The sequence below is a fragment of the Schistocerca cancellata genome, chromosome 3 (genome assembly GCF_023864275.1).
Source record: "Schistocerca cancellata isolate TAMUIC-IGC-003103 chromosome 3, iqSchCanc2.1, whole genome shotgun sequence".
In the NCBI taxonomy this organism is placed as follows: Eukaryota; Metazoa; Arthropoda; class Insecta; order Orthoptera; family Acrididae; genus Schistocerca; species Schistocerca cancellata.
In genome coordinates this window covers 761,648,522-761,663,113 of record NC_064628.1, presented here as the reverse complement: position 1 = coordinate 761,663,113, position 14,592 = coordinate 761,648,522, and the positions used below count along the sequence as shown (strand labels likewise).

General features: G+C 45.4%; 1 non-coding gene across 1 annotated transcript; it reads left to right on the top strand.

The window, feature by feature from the left end:
* The first annotated feature begins 5,883 nt into the window (after positions 1–5,883).
* On the top strand, positions 5,884–5,957 carry Trnar-ucu (transfer RNA arginine (anticodon UCU)). Its single transcript has one exon. It is a non-coding gene; the product is annotated as a tRNA-Arg (tRNA).
* Positions 5,958–14,592: the final 8,635 nt, after the last annotated feature.

The window sequence follows — 14,592 nt, the reverse complement described above, 5'->3', positions numbered from 1 at the left end:
AATCAAATGGTTGAAATGGCTCTCTCTGAGCACTATGGGACTTAATATCTGAGGTTGTCAGTCCCCTATAAATTAGAACTACTTAAACCTAACTAACCTAAGGACATCACACACATCCATTCCCGAGGCAGGATTCGAACCTGCGACCGTAGCAGTCCCGCGGTTCCGGACTGAAGCACCTAGAAGCGCTCGGCCACCGCTGCTGGCGGAGTGCGATAATCATTCAACAGTCAAGCAAGGGAAGTTTAGAGTTGTTAATTGCTGCTGGTATTTTAAAAGCTCAAATTAATGTAAATTCTTTGTCTGCTAATACTCGCCCCGCGTCCCTTCCTCTCCCCCCCCCCCCTCATCACCGCACACACACACACACACACACACACACACACACATACACAAATTTCAGAGACTAACTGTAATCATTATATGAGGAATCATTGCGTATACAGTACCTATGTAAACTAATTCTAAGGTAAAGTCGTCCAACATGTTTTCCTGTCTGTATGTAAAGGCTGATCGCAGGAACTACTGCAGCGATAGTGATCCTGTTTGTACTACTAGACTGACTAACCACGAGGACGATTTGTGTACACAATTTATAATTATAGTAATGACAAGTGTGTTATACAGGGTGAATCACCTAAAACTTGCGCGGAAAATATTGCGGAAATTGAAATTTGCTGTTTTCACTGAACGGATTGGTAGTTATGGGCTCGTATTGTCGGACAATGAACAGATTGTTATAGTACTTGGAAAGAGTATTTTTTGTGCAAACATACACTTTTTAAAATGGAACAATGTCTTTCGACTATAACAAACTGAAAGTAGGGTAAATTAGAATGTCAGTGGTGTTTGTTGAAAGATTCTAGTATGAATCGTTTACGAAATATATTTTGAAAAGTTTCCACACCGGCACTTGTTTGTGCCATTTAACCCGCATTGTTGGTAGGTTCGATGTTGTTACGTTTGAAACTTCCTGGCAGATTAAAACTGTGTACCGGACCGAGACTCGAACTCGGGACCTTTGCCTTTCGCGGGCAAGTGCTCTACCAACTGAGCTACCCAAGCACGACTCACGACCCGTCCCCACAGCTTTAATTCCACCAGTACCTCGTCTCCTACCTTCCAAACTTCACTTTCCCGCGAAAGGCAAAGGTCCCGAGTTCGAGTCTCGGTCCGGTACACAGTTTTAATCTGCCAGGAAGTTCCATATCAGCGCACACTCCGCTGCAGAGTGAAAATCTCATTCTGGTTGTTATGTTTGTTTACCGTGTGCTTGTGTGTTCATTGAGTTAATTGCAACTTGCTAGTGACTTAGTGTGCGACGCTCCAAGCAATAGGTCGTGAGTGGACGATGTGGTTTACCGATGAGAAAAAGCTGACGCGCTCAAGGAGTACGGAGAGTGAAGGAGGACTGCAGTTCGTTCTTGCTGCAAGATTGCCCAAAAGACGTCAACCATTTCGGCAATTATTTATCGATCTCTTCAATCACTAAAGCGAAAAAAGTGGTAGTGTAGCACCTACACAACGTAACAGAAGGAAACAAGTGACAGCACAAGAGGGGAAAGTTAATACTCTTGCTGTTGTTGCAGTCGATCCACACGTTAGCTCCCGGGCAGTCGCAAGAGGCAGTGGCACGAGTCAAGCAACTCTCCCACACATTCTCCACTGAGATAGTTTCATCCGTATCACATCTCTCTCTGTATCAAGAGCTACATGGAAACGATTATGACAGTCGTGTTAACTTCTGTACGTGGGCATTAAGACAGGATACTCCACATGTATTAAGTATCTCGTTTCGTGATGAAGCCACATTTACCATTCATGACCAGCTAACCCGGCGAAACTTGCAGTACTGGTCTGTTGGCGGTCCCCGTTGGTTTTGCCAGGTGCAACTTCGGCATCCATGGAGTGTAAGCATGTGATGCGGGACAGTGAACCATCAGTTCACGGACCGGTGTTTCATAGACGGAACACTGAATTCGCACAAGTATCGTAGCCTCCTAACGGATCATCTTCCACAGATGACAGACTTTCCTCTGCAGACTAGGAGTAACGTGCGATGCCAAGATTATGGCTGTCCGGCCCATAGTGCACGACGTACCACACCATGTCTTCACGAATTGTTTCCAAATCGTTGGATAGAATGCAGAGGACCTGTACCAGCCGCGCGGGATTAGCCGAACGGTCTGAGGCGCTACAGCCATGGACTGTGCGGCTGATCCCGGCGGAGGTTCGAGTCCTCCCTCGCGCATGGGTCTGTGTGTTTGTCCTTAGGATAATTTAGGTTAAGTAGCGTGTGAGCTTAGGGACTGATGACCTTAGCAGTTAAGTCCCATAAGATTTCACACACATTTGAACATTTGACCTGTACCTTGGCCCGCCCATCCCCCACATTTGACGTCTGTAGTCTTTTTCTGTGGCTGAAGCACGCTGTCTACAAGGACATACCGGCTACACCCGATGATATGGAACGACGTATTTCCGCAGCCTACTCAGGCATCTCCACTGAAATGCTAGCACGGGTGCAGCAGTACTTCCACATCAGACTGGAATCGTGTATTGCCGCTCTCAGTGGTAATTTTGAACTTCTGATGGTCAGTTATCTCGTTACTGGTTAGAATCCACATAACTAATGTAGCCCTTGTGTTGTTCTTTAGTGTGTGATACCACAGGTATTTTAAAAGTGTCGGTGTGGGAACTTTTCAAAATACGATAGCTCGCAAACGACTCACAATACAATCCTGCACCAAACACCACTAACATTCTACTCTACCCTACTTCATTTTGTTAATGGTAATAAGCATTGTTCTTTTGTATCCCGTCTGGAAGGCGGCGCATGGGTCTGCTCCTGTAAACTGAAGGGTAGCCCGAATTTAGGAAGCTAGGAGGAGCAGATGAGGTAGAACACTTGGTACTGCAATTAAAAATGGTTTTACTATGTACTTAGTACATAGTCGAGGGACATCAAAGGGAAGCAGCGGTTGGGAAGGGAGTGAGACAGGGTTGTAGCCTCTCCCCGATGTTATTCAATCCGTATATTGAGCAATCAGTGAACGAAACAAAATAAAAATTCGGAGTAGGTATTAAAATCCATGGAGAAGAAATAAAAACTTTGAGGTTCGCCGATGACATTATAATTCTGTCAGAGACAGCAAAGGACCTGGAAGAGCAGTTGAACGGAATGGATAGTGTCTTGAAAGGAGGATATAAGATGAACATGAACAAAAGCAAAACGAAGATAATGGAATGTAGTCGAATTAATTCGGGTGATGCTGAGGGAATTAGATTAGGAAATGAGACACTTGAAGTAGTAAAGGAGTTTTGCAATTTGCGGAGCAAAATAACTGATGATGGTCGAAGTAGAGAGGATATAAAATGTAGACTGGCAATGGCAAGGAAAGCATTTCTGAAGAAGAGAAATTTGTTAACAACGAGTATTGATTTAAATCTCAGGAAGTCGTTTCTAGAAGTATTTGTATGGAGTGTAGCCATGTATGGAAGTGAAACATGGACGATAAATAGTTTGGACAAGAAGAGAATAGAATCTTTCGAAATGTGGTGCTACAGAAGAATGCTGAAGATTAGATGGGTAGATCACATAACTAATGAGGAAGTGTTGGATAGGATTGGGGAGAAGAGACGTTTGTGGCACAACTTGACTAGAAGAAGGGATCGGTTGGTAGGACATGTTCTGAGGCATCAAGGGATCACCAGTTTAGCATTGGAGGGCAGTGTGGAGGCTAAAAATCGTAGAGGGAGACCAAGAGACAAATACACTAAGCAGATTCAGAAGGATGTAGGTTGCAGTAGGTACTGGGAGATGAAGAAGCTTGCACAGGATAGAGGCCCGCATCTCGTGGTCGTGCGGTAGCGTTCTCGCTTCCCACGCCCGGGTTCCCGGGTTCGATTCCCGGCGGGGTCAGGGATTTTCTCTGCCTCGTGATGGCTGGGTGTTGTGTGCTGTCCTTAGGTTAGTTAGCTTTAAGTAGTTCTAAGTTCTAGGGGACTGATGACCATAGATGTTAAGTCCCATAGTGCTCAGAGCCATTTTGAACAGGATAGAGTAGCATGGAGAGCTCCATCAAACCAGTCTCAGGACTGAAGACCACAACAACAACAACAACAACAACAACAACATGTACTTAGCTTTGGCTGAGATGACCACGTAAGTGCGAAGCTGTACATCAAGTTACAGAAGTTACACAGGCCAAATCTGTAGTGGCTCCCCACTAGGAAATAGAAACAATGTTGCTAGGTCGTCTAGCTGGTAGCCGGAACGGTAGCTCAGCGTGTTCGGTCAGAGGGTTAGCTTCCCTCTGTAATAAAAAAACTTAGTTAATGGATCAACAACGAACTACAACGGGTGTCTTTCGACGTCCGCCCAGAGCAGATACAACGAACGAACACGAACGAAATGAGATTTTAAAAAAAAAGCTGGAAGCTGCACAGCGCCGGCTAGAGGGCGCTTCGTCGGTGTCGTAGTGCCAACCTAGCAGAGCGGAACTACGTTGTGGCATCGTAGGTATCGATACCACATGTTCCATTTAATATTTGTATGTAAGCACAAAAACATTCTTTATATTACTGCAACTTGTTTATTGGCTGACAATACGAGCCCCTGACTACAGATCCATTGTGTTAAAACAGCATCACCAACAGCACTTTCCAATTCCGCAGTATTTGAGGTGCAAGATTTAGATGATTCAACCTCAATGTGTATTGTTTCCTGTTCTGTATTTGATTGGCATTACGTACAGCATCTCGTAGTAATGATGTGAGACGCGAACTGATCGGATACAGAGGAGGTGGTATCTGCCGAGAAAAACAGTAAACAGCTGTCGCAATTTCAGAGAGCAGTGAATCTTGATCAGAATCCGTATTTGGGAGTCCCTAGTTTTATAAGTTTTACTATTTCTATCATTCCTTAGTCGTTTACTTCATCACTCTTTGTCTGATTTGTTTCTGAATCATCTTTTCATTGTATCGTTGTGCATAACATCGTGAACATGACACAGCACCGAGTACAGGGCTTCCTCGTGGCATATCCGATATTATTATCACCTTGTTAAACAATTACCGTCTAATTACCCAAAACTTCTTTGTGTTAGTCATATATAGAGTGTTTCCGTGATGATTATGTTAACTACTGTGTCAACTGAAACCGATATCGTTTCCTAGTTACCTGTCGTAAGGCGAAAGATATTCCGTGAGCCTTTTGAAAACGTTTACCGCTCAGCAGAAGATAAATGTGCCCCGCTATACAGGTGTCCCAAAGTTATGAAACGCCACTAGCCACGGCTTCGCACGTGTAGCACTAAGTATTTATGGCTGGAAAACTAGTCTGGTGTAGTATATACGTAAACTCGCTAAACAGAATTTCTATTAGAGGAAACCATATCAAAATCACTACAGTAGGTTCTGAGATTAGCCTTCAGATACAGACAGAGCAACGCGGCGAGGAACTTCATTTTATAATGTACAGAAGCAAAGGATTCTAAAGTATTCGGAGATATCTAATTAGTGGTCGAAAATGAATCTTTCAGACGAAGAGTTGAATGGATATATGAAGCAGGTATCTGCACAGATACCACTGGTGATCTTGCAGCTCTCGGAGAATGAAATTATAATGAAATCCAGACCTTCAGCTGCTTACAGGCGTTACCGGCTACATACAGATAGGGATTACCGGCCAATGATCGTCTTTAGTGCGGATGCACTCACATTGCCCGAACATCATACGGGATTCGGTATATTGACTACCGCGAGCAATGAGTATGTTGGGCAGGGGCACTACAAATGTAGTGTGTGGACAGAAAGTTGGAAATAGTGGGTTTCACGGGGAGCGTTCCAGAGTAAGTCCCTGCAGTCGCACTATCAACTACGTCCTCGATGGCTCAGTTGGTTAGAGCGTCTGCCATCTAAGCAGGAGGTCCCGGGTTCGAATCCCGCTCGGGGCACACACTTTTCAACTGTCCCCGTTGATATTAATCAACGCCTGTAAGCAGCAAAAGGTCTGGATTTCATTGTAATTTCATTGAATGGATATTGTGTGTAAGACATACGTTCATAAATTGCACATGTTTCAAAATCTACGTTGGTGTCGCCGCCTTGGGGAACAATACGCAACCGTTTGTGATGGGTCGACGATGTTTCTTCTTCTACCTACAGTGTTACATGAAGTTGCTGGTGTACGCAACCTCATCATAAAGTGAAGAGGGACTGGTTATTACCACTCTACCTTTGTGTGTCACTGTAGAACAGCCAACAGGGACATCTGAGAGAGTGCACCAAACTGAACACTTTCTGATAAAAAGTATCCGAACACGCAAAAGTGGACATTAATGTGTGTTGATTCCATCCTTCGTCTTCACGGCTTGAACTCTGATGGACACGCTTTCAGTCAGGTGTCTGAATATCAGCGCAGTAAAGACAGCCCATTCTACTTCAAGAGCCGAAACCAGAGCAGGCAATGATGTTGGACCCTGGGACTGGTGCGAAGTCGACCTTCTAACTCATCCAAAAGGTACTCCGTTTGGTTCAGATTGTGGCTCTGGACAGACCACTACATTCCAGGAATACTATTGAACACAAATCATTGATTCACAAACGCTGCTTTGATAGAGTGCACTGTCGTGCTGATACAAACATCGTCTCCCAACTGTTCCTCTGCTGTACGCAGTACACAATGGTGTTCATATCCTTCCGCATTTAGTGTTTTGTTAAGCGCAATAACAAGATGCAACTCGACCACGAGAAACACCTCCTCCTCACAGTTGGCGCTACACATGATGGCAGGTAACGTTCTCCACGAATTTGTCAAACCAAAACCACTCCATCGGATTACCACAGGCTGTAACGTCGCCTTTTACGTCACCTCAAGCATCGCTTGGCATAGACCAAAGAAATGTGTGGCCTATGGGCAGCTGCTCGACCGTTGTACGCAATTCTTTTTAACTCCCTGTGCACGGACGTTGTCCTAGCTCGATTGCTGGTAGCACTTTTGAACTCTTCCATTGATAACGAGCAATTTTTACAGCACCCGTCTGCAATGCTCGACGTTCCCTGTCCATCAGTAAAAGAGGCTTGCCTGGTTTTAGTTTAGCTGTGGTTGTTCCCTCGCGCTTACACAGCACAGCCACATCTGCAACAGACGACTTGGGTAGAATGATTGAAATGTCTCTGATGAATCTGTTACTCTGGTGAAAAGCAATGACTAATTCACGTTTGAAGTCACTGAGCTATGCTAACCGACCCATTCTGCCATTACTGCTTCTCTACTGACAACAACTTGCTTTACCACAGGCGGACCCGCCTCCCGTGACGTTTAGTCCTCAGTTTCGCAATAACATGTGTCCGGATATTTTTCATCAAATTGTATATGTTACTGTATTTGTAACTCCACCTTCCAGTTCCTTCCTGCCTCCTCCCCCCCCCCCCTCACACACACAACCAAGGGTGAAATTCCTACTCCAGAGGGACCGTCACCAATGAGCCTAGTGTCCTCCAAAATTCGAAAACTACGGATTCTATAATAATGTCGGGTGTTACCGAATATTCTTACATGTCACGGTTTTCCATGCTGACCCCCTATCTGAGGGGTGGTAGGGGCATTACCCCCAACTATTTTTCTCAAATAATTTACACGAGTAACACAAAAAATAGACGTATATATAAAAATTACTACACCAAGAAGAAGTGCAGATGATAAACGGGTAATCATTGGACAAATATCCAGAACAACCACCTCTGGCCGTAAAACGGCCTTGACACGCCTGGCCATTGAGTCAAACAGAGCGTGGATGGCGTGTAAAGGCACAGCTGCCCATGCAGCTTCAACACGATACCACAGTTCATCAAGAATAGTGACTAGCGTATTGTGACGAGCCAGTGGCTCGGCCACCATTGACCAGACGTTTTCAGTTGGTGAGAGATCTGGAGAATGTGCTGGCCAGGGCAGCGGTCGAACATTTTGTGTCCAGAAAGGCCCGTACAGGACCTGCAACATGCGGTCGTGCATTATCCTGCTGAAATGTAGAGTCTCACAGGGATCGAATGAAGGGCAGAGACACTGGTTATAACACATCTGAAATATAACGTCCACTGTTCAAAGTGCCGTCAATGCGAACAAGAGGTGACCGAGACGTGTAACCAATGGCACCTCATACCATTACGCCGGGTGATACGCCAGTATGGCGATGAAGAATACACGCTTCCAATGTGCGTTCACCGCGATGTCGCCAAACACCGATGCGACCATCATGGTATGTAAACAGAACCTGTATTCATCCGAAACAATGACGTTTTGCCATTCGTGCACCCAGGTTCGTCGTTGAGTACACCATCGCAGGTGCTCCTGTCTGTGATGCAGCGTCAAGGGTAACCGCAGCCACGGTCTCCGAGCTGATAGCCCATGCTGCTGCAAACGTCGTCAAACTGTTCGTGCAGATGGTTGTTGTCTGCAAACGTCCCCATCTGTTGACTGGGGGATCGAGACGTGGCTGCACAATCCGTTACAGCCATGCGGATAAGATGCCTGTCATCTCGACTGCTAGTGATACGAGGCCGTTGGGATGCAGCACAGCGTTCCGTATTACCCTCCTGAACGCACCAATTCCATATCCTGCTAACAGTCATTGGATCTCGACCAACGCGAGCAGCAATGTCGCGATACGATAAACCGCAATCGCAATAGGCTACAATCCGACCTTTATCAAAGTCGTAAACGTGATGGTACGGATTTCTCCTCCTTACACGAGGTATCACAACAACGTTTCACCAGGCAACGCCTGTCAACTGTGTATGAGAAATCAGTTGGAAACTTTCCTGATGTCAGCACGTTGTAGGTGTCGACACCGGCCCCATCCTTGTGTGAATGCTCTGAAAAGCGAATCATTTGCATATCACAACATCTTCTTCCTGTCGGTTAAATTTCGAGTCTGTAGGACGTCATCTTTGTGGCGTATCAATTTTAATGGCCAGTAGTGTACTAATGGCGTCCTAGTAAGCAATATGTATACAGCTTAGTTACTGCTACCGTACGTTTCTCAAAAGCAACTATAGTAGCGTACATGGTAATGAAGAGGTGGTTGTCACGTTCCTAATGATAGGCTACATCCTGATAATGGTTGAAGAATTAACATTTCATACACAGCTTAGAGCAGTTTGTATACAGGTTAAATCTCACAAAAAATTAAAACAGCAATCGGTCACTGGCAACAACACTATTTATTAGATTAAGCAGTGCCGTTAAATGGCAGTGGTCATTATCGTTTGTAAAACTTACCTAATGCAATTTTATACGTTAACAACGAATGTGTTACTTCGAGCCCTGTATCGGCGCTATTAGTTGTGAAAAACAGTATTATTAACAATTTTTACTTTTAGGTAATAGGTAAGTTGTATTTTTCCACAGCCACTGTCTCTCCACGTCAACGTCTCGAAAATTATCATTTGGAGGAGTTTCTTTGTAAAACAAAGACGCTAATTAAGATGCACAGCAAAGCTGTGGAGCACCACACATTAAAAATGTTGAAATGTACTAGATTGTTGACATAAAGGGTGTAACAAAATGGTACGACAAATTTCAGAGTGTTTTAAGGGTGTCTTGAGGAACAAACCCAGGATGGGAACCCCTGTTTGGGAATTCATCCGGCGGCGCTGAGAGCGTCTAATTTATACGATCCAGCCCTCAGGTAGCAGAGCGGGTTTGCGCGCTTCTGCGGCTTTTGCGCTTCGCAGCCCCTATGGAGTTGTGACAGGCTTGGATGCAGTCGACACCATCTGACGCCCTGAAAGCGTTGAAGCCCACACCGGAAAGTTCTGCTCCCGGTCCGACAGCGTAGAAGCGCGTTCGCTGGCAGAAGAGTGGCCTCGAGGCAAGCGTTGCCCCTGTAACTTCGACGCCCTGCAGAGCGGCTGCATGATATTTCCGAACATGGATTCTCTTCCCCTACTTGTTCCTCCATACAACTGTTATGCTCCCTCCTTGTTGGGCAGTATACGAGGTGCGACAATAAAGTAATGAGACTAATTTTCTTTGCAAGATGTGTCAACCCTGTAGGCTTGCGCAGACACAATATCTTCGGCCTTGGTCTATAAGTTGCTTCTAGTCCCAGCGGCACATCGATGCAACTGCTCAATCGTGAGTTGTGCTGCAATAAGTTAACACGTGTTTGTGTCTCTCACGGAAATGGAACCGCATAATACTGCGCAACGGTATGCCATTTCTTTTTGCGCTAAATTGACTGAAAACGCGACGACAGCTTACAGTAAGCTTCTGAGAGGAGATTATGTCAAGAGCTCAAGTTTTTCGTTGGCATGAAATGTTTGGTGAAGGCAGAACGAATGTTGAAGATGAAGACCGCAGTGAACGACCATCAACCTCACGGACGGATGTCAACTTGGTCAGGCTGTGTGAACTCGTACGATCTGATCGAAGATTATCCGTGAAAATGATTGCAGAAGAACTGAACATCAATCGAGAAACGGATCGTCTAATAATAACTTAAGATCTTGATATGAGAAAGATTTGTACGAAAATGGTCCCCAAAAGTCTCACACCACAACAGCGAGAAACACGGGAAAATGTGGCAACCCATCTGTTAGAGCAAACGGAAATGAATCCAGAATTATTGAGCGGTGTTATCACTGGTGATGAGAGTTGGTTTTTTCAGTACGATTCAGAGACAAAACGCCGAAGTTCTCAATGGTGCTCAAAGGGACCACCGAGACCAAAAAAAGCTCGCATGTCGAAGTCAAAAGTGAAATGCATGCTTGTGTGCTTCTTTGTTTCCAAGGGAATTGTTCATAAAGAGTGGGTGCCTCCTGGACAAACAGTTAACCAATATTACTACAAAGATATTTTAGAAAGACTTCGTAAAAGAATTCATCGTGTCCGTGTCAACATTGCCGGTAATTGGATTCTGCATCACAGTAATGCGCCATCCCATACTGCTCTGTCAGTACAGCAATTTTTAACCTCAAAACAAATTTCAGTACTACCACAGCCATCTTATTCACCAGATCTCGCTCCATGCGACTATTTTCTATTTCCAAGAGGCAAAACGACGCTCAAGGGACACCACTTTCAAACAGCACAAGATGTCCAAAAAGCTGTGACGAGGGTCTTGAAGGATATTACAGAAGATGAGTTCCCCGTAGTTTAAGAGAGTATACGGACACCCCTTCGCAATGCGGAATTGACCACCAGATGTCACGTGAAGCGAACCTGCCAGTATGAAAGCAGTCGGAGAGTATTGTGTTGTCAGTAAAGAAGCAGTAACAGCAGACTGGGTCGCTCTGGAGCGCTCAGTGATTCCGAACGTGGGTTAGTCATTGCATGTCACCTTAGTAACAAATCCATCGGTGATATTTCAACCTTTCTAAAGATCTCCAAGTCGATTGTTGGTGATACGTTTGTGAAATGGAAACGCGAAGGAAAAATCACAGCTTGGTCAGGATCAGACAGTACCTAGTGTACCGACGGTCAGAGATTGCCGATCATAGCGGAGGGTGGGTATGAAGTACCTCATGAAATTAGCGGAACAAATCATGGGCTCGTTCCACAGTGCTGGCAGCAGCCCAGCTAGCACAGTGACTGTGGGTAGGGAGTTAACAAGAATGATATAGAACGGTCGAGCAGTTCCTCAAAAGCCACGCATTTCTATGGTTAGTGGTAAGCGACGCTTGAGGTATTGGAAAAATCGACACCACTGGACAGCAAACGAGTGTTTCGGAGTGATAAATCAGGCTAAGCCCTGTGGCAGTGCGATGTAAGGTTTGGCGAATGCCTGCTGAACGTCACCTGTCGTCCTTAGTAAAGTATCGTCAGTGAAGTATGGAGGAGGTGATGTACGGGAGTGTCTTTCGCGGTGAAGTTGAGGCCCTGTTGTTATGTTTAAGACAACACTAAATGAGGAAGGATATGAACAAATTTTAGAGCATCGTGTACGCCCGCTGCTGGTAAACCTTCCGGGGTATAAGGACGTGCTCCACGAAACTCTTCTACTCCTAACGTTTCGACCAGAACTACGCTGGACATCTTCAGAGACGTTGCTCCTCCGTTGAGCCTTTGCCGACAGACATGTCGAACGGCTGAGAGTGACACACGTACTGTAGAAAAAGGGGGGTGGCCGGAGTTACACGTTATAAGCAGAGATCGTTATAAGCAGAGATGATACTTCTCAAAGATAAAATTTAAATATCTATTGTCGTCTTCTCAAAGATAAGAAACTTTTTAGCGAATCTGCACAGGTATTTCCCGTATTTCGCTAATTTTATTGTCTCTTCATTCCTATTGAAATTATATCTATGTTTATACACTGAAGAGCCAAAGAAACTGGCACACCTACCTAATATCGTGTAGGAGCCCCACGGGCACGCAGAAGTGCCGCAACACGTCGTGGCATGGACTCGACTAATGTCTGAAGTAGTGCTGGAGGCAATTGACACCATGAATCCGTAAGACATCCCAGATATGCTCAACAATATTCACGTCTGGGGAGTTTGGTGGCCATTGGAAGTGTTTCAACTCAGCAGAGGGTTCCTGCAGTCACTCTATAGCAATTCTGGATTTGTGGGGTGTCGCATTGTCCTGCTGGAATTGTCCAAGTCCGTCGGAATGCACCATGGACATGAATGGATTCAGATGATCAGACAGGATGCATACGTGCACGTCACCTGTCAGAGTCGTATCTAGACTATCAAGAGTCCCACATCAGTTTAATTGCACATGCCCCACACCATTGCAGAGCCTCCACCAGCTTGAACAGTCCCCTGATGACATACAGGGTTCGTGGATTCATGAGGCTGTCTCCATACCCGCACACGTCCATCCGCTCGATACAATCTGAAAGGAGACTCGTCCGACAAGGCAACATTCTTCCAGTCATCAACACTCCAATGTCGGTGTTGACGGGCCCAGGCGAGGCTCAAATGGCTCAAATGGTTCAAATGGCTCTAAGCACTATGGGACTTAACATCTGAGGTCATCAGTCCCCTACACTTACAACTACTTAAACCTAACTAACCCAAGGACATCACACACATCCATGCCCGAGACAGGATTCGAACCTGCGTCCGCAGCAGCAGCGCGGTTCTGGACTGAAGCGCCTAGAACCGCTCGGCCACAACGGGTGGCCAGGTGAGGCGAGAAGCTTTGTGTCGTGCAGTCATCACGGGTACACGAGTGGGCCTTCGGCTCCGAAAGCCCATATCGATGATGTTTCGTTGAATAGTTCGCAGGCTGACACTTGTTGGTGGCCCAGCACTGAAATCTGCAGTAAACCGGGGAAGGGTTGTACTTCTGCCACGTTCTCTTCAGTCGTCGTTGGTCCCGTTCTTGCAGGATCTTTTTCCGGCCGCAGCGATGTCGGTGATTTGGTGTTTTACCGGTTTCCACGATACATCGTGAAATGGTCGTACAAGAAAGTCTCCATTTCATCGCTACCTCGGATATGCTGTGTCCCATCGCTCATGCGCCGACTACAACAGCACGTTCAAACTCAATTAAACCTTGATAGCCTGCCACTGTAGCAGCAGTAACCGATCTAACAACTGCGCCAGACACTTGTTGTCTTATATAGGCGTTGCCTACCGCAGCGCCGTATTCTGCCTGCTTACACATTTCTGTATTTGAAAACACTTGCAAATACCAGTTTCTTTGGCGCTTCGGTGCATATTTGAATGGCTTTTCTACATAGCCGTGGATAATATTTCGTCGTCGTAGGTCATATTTTTGTTTCAGAAAACTTCACTTCGTGCCTTCCTGGCTGAAGATCATGGTGTGTTACAGGCAATTTGTCTATTTTCCCAGTCGGCAAAGAATTTTGTTTTCATTTAGACGTATATTGACGCTTCTCTAGGTTGTTTCAATATGACCTTTGCCACATGTTCACGGAATTTTGTATTTGCTACATGCTGACATGGTGGGCGTTTGTCCGTCACAGGTAGGAGTGCTCGACCTAATTTCTTTATTGGTCTAAAAACCGGTCTAATGTCATGTTTCTATAAAATCTTTCCGATATGATCTGTTACTTTTTTAATAAAAGGGAGAGAAGTATTCTTCCATCGCTATTTCTGATGCTTGTCCTTCGACTTTTCGTTATTTGATCGTAGAATTCTGTTTACCTCCTTCTCCGAGTATCCATTTTTCTCGAAAGTCTGCTTTAGATGTTTTAATTCGGCGCCCAGGTATTCCAGCGTGGAAATGGTGAAAATCTTAATTCTATCATCGTGTGGGCGTACTGCGTAGTGTAGAGGAACAAGTTCGGAGAGTATGACTGTTGGTATCGGCATGACAACGCACCCTGTCCTAAAACAGCATCTGTGAGCTATTGGTTTCTGGACAACAACATTCCTGAAATGGGATAGTCTGTCCATGAGACATGAACCAAATGGAACAGGTTTTGGATGAGTCGATGTCGCCCCAGAACCACCGTCCCACGTCACTGCCTCCTCTTGTTTTAGCTTTTGAAGAAGAATGTTTTGCGATTTCCCCACAGACATTCAGACACCTCATTTCAAAATGGTTCAAATGGCTCTGAGCACTATGCGACTTAACTTCTGAGGTCATCAGTCGCCTAGAACTTAGAA